This window comes from Lutjanus erythropterus, chromosome 9 (assembly GCF_056507025.1).
Source record: "Lutjanus erythropterus isolate fLutEry1 chromosome 9, fLutEry1.hap2, whole genome shotgun sequence".
Taxonomy (NCBI): Eukaryota; Metazoa; Chordata; class Actinopteri; order Lutjaniformes; family Lutjanidae; genus Lutjanus; species Lutjanus erythropterus.
In genome coordinates, this window is record NC_139325.1 from 18,534,606 (window position 1) to 18,537,588 (window position 2,983).

Consider the following 2,983-nt stretch of genomic DNA (forward strand, 5'->3'; position numbering starts at 1 on the left):
CGGAGCAAAGTAAGATTCTGGGGCTTGCTGACATTGTATTTTCAAATGAAACCCACAACATCCCCAAAAAGGCAAGAAAATTACTGTGTTTGTGACAAATTCTCATCAAAAATCAATGAATGAATTTTTTAGTAAAAAATGAATTTTAGCTGTCCAGATAGGTGCAATTATATTTCTTGCGTCTCACCATATGTCACATGTACTGCTGCTACTGTGCAAAGTGAACACCAACAGGAGAACAACAAATGTTTTTTAGATGGTAGTCAAATTTTTTATGTTGTACATTCACACATAGTGTCCAAAGCAATACACTCAAAGAGTATAGTTACAGTAGAGACTAACATGTCTAACATGTGATCAAGATGCCAACCACAATAGTTATGAAACATTTCTGATCGTTAAAAACAATTTTCATCTCGGATTCTTGTTTGAGTGTCGTAAAGGAAAACAGAATGACGTTTCAAAAAGCAGTCATCCAATTGGTCTAGCAAGACGATAGGTCCGCGAAGCCCCATTACTCATTTGCTCAAATATGATTGCGCGAGGCAAGAACTATTTCCGACTTTAAACACAAAAAAAAACTGAATAAAGACAGGTGGAGAACTTTTATTTTCTTGTTCATCAACAGCAGATCTTTTAAATGCAACAAATATTATTTTGTGCTCCTAATATGGGAAAGAAATGAAGCGAAAAACGGGTTCGTCTTACAGCCTACATAGATCGTAAAGTCTGTTAGCCTAGTGGTTATGAAAGTCCGGCGCGACATCTGCTGGTTAACGAGAGTACTACTCACAAAGACAGAAGTAAAGTTTGAAATTTACAGTTACAGTAATTTCAAGTACAATGTGTGACGTCAGCTGTAACTGTACGGGCCAGTGGCGCAATGGATAACGCGTCTGACTACGGATCAGAAGATTCTAGGTTCGACTCCTGGCTGGCTCGAATCTTTTCCGCATTTTCCTTTAAGAATTTTGTTGTGCACCATGAGTCCGGAAGTAAGGTAACTAACTAACAAATCAAGACCGTATCTAGACGAGAACCTTGGATTCACACGAGATTTATACGCGTTGTTTCATTTTGCACCTTGTACAAATGCATTGTGTTTTATAATGCCAACGCTGTAGTAGTATGGGTATTAAAAACCTGGTAAAGGTTAAGAAAAGATCATAGTTTGGGTGATTAAAATGATTACTCTGGGGTTCCCATTTCGACACGACAACAAATCAGAGCAAGATTTTATGATGCGAGTGGGAGCTCTTCTCGTGTTTCTGTTATCTCCGGAAAAGTTTTTTATTTTAGTTTTCTTCGGCTGAGGCAGTGGAAGTCACTGAAACCAGCTATGAATACTTACGTCTACATCAAATATTAGGCTATGTACAATATGATTCTGTACAATTTATGATTTTAAGCTTTCCTCGGGCCAGTGGCACAATGGCGAACACTCGTGTGTGTAGTTTTACATCTAACATCTGCAAAATGTTAACACACTTCCTTTCTAAATTAATTGTGGCATATTCTGTTTTATTGTGATGACAGTGACAATCGACGAGAGATAGAAAGAGCAGAGTCGAGCACACGGTCCGGGCTGGAATCGAACCCACGCCACTGCAGCAGGAAGCGAGTGCTTCCAAGACTTTCATGCTACCAATCAGTCAGCGGTCGTAGCTAAGATTTCTTCCAGCAATTGTCAAATACTGACAAGTCAAACCGAATGTGCGGAGACACTGCGATTGCCGAGTGAAATTTCAAAATCTAAATTGATAACAACAACCGATTTAGATCGCTTCACTTCTGACCAATTGCTACTGTCAATACAAATAACTTGGCGATTATACTTAGGGCTGCAACTAATGATTATTTTCATTATTAGCTAATCTGCCTTCACAACTTATTGATTAATAATTTAGTCAAGGGGTCTTATACAGGGAGTTTGGAACCCAAGGGGGTCACCAGAATTAATGCATGGAGTCCCCCAAATTATGTCTTTTTTTTCTTCTTCTTCAAAAATTAAAATATGTAATTATGAACATACACAATACCATTAATCTAATATAACAAAGATAAACAATCGTGTGAGCTAGCTACTGAATCACTATACACGCACCTGTCCATAACAGAACTTTTAGCTGCATAGTATTGAAAGATACTGGCCACCAGCTGTATTATTATCCCAAGTGTACAGTTAATGTTGTGAGCCACGACTGATCGTTATATAACTTCACAAGCACGAGACTGACATACCTTCTTCCTCAAAAAAACACCAGTGAAAGTCCAGAGGGTGCGGCTAACGTAGCTAACATTAGCCATGCCTCATCTGCTCCTGGCCCAGCAGTGAAGACCCCTTAGGCCCACCCCTTTGTTTTGCAGAGGAGGCACATGTGGCAGGTATATTTATACTTATTTATATTAATTATTGTGGAATATGCTGGTTTCTGAGTGGTACTGGAAGTGATTGGTTTTTTTTTTTTGTTTGTTTGTTTTTATTACTTTATTTTTTATATACATATCAGAAATTTATCAAGTTTTTTTTTCCAGGGATTAAAAAAGTAAAATGAAGTCATGTAAAGTGAATTTGAATTTTAATATGTTTATTTCTTTACTCTTGTTTTTTCCAGCATGGTGAGACTGTCTTCCACCTGGCTGGATACACACCTTGCCTGGATGTCCAAGGTCCTGTTCAAGTGGACATCAATGGATGGAACTACATATCACTTCAGGATACATTCCTGGACCACAGAGCATAATCTGTAGGCGAACAAAACCACCTTGGAAAGACGTGAAAAATGTGCACCTTTCCTATATCCTGTCAGCAGTCTGAACAAAGCCTATGAAGCATCAAATAATGCATTCATATTAATAAATATTAAGCAGTTCTACTTGTAAAAGTACCAATGTAAATAACTGTCTTCACTAAAAGCAAAATATCACATGATGCCTTGATGAATTTACATTTTTCTACTATAATAAGTCAAAAAGAGCCAAA

The 2,983-nt window shown here is 37.7% G+C and overlaps 1 non-coding gene across 1 annotated transcript; it reads left to right on the plus strand.

Annotated features, from left to right (window-relative positions):
- Positions 1 to 869: 869 nt before the first annotated feature.
- trnar-acg (transfer RNA arginine (anticodon ACG)) lies at positions 870 to 942 on the plus strand. The gene has a single exon. It is a non-coding gene; the product is annotated as a tRNA-Arg (tRNA).
- Positions 943 to 2,983: the final 2,041 nt, after the last annotated feature.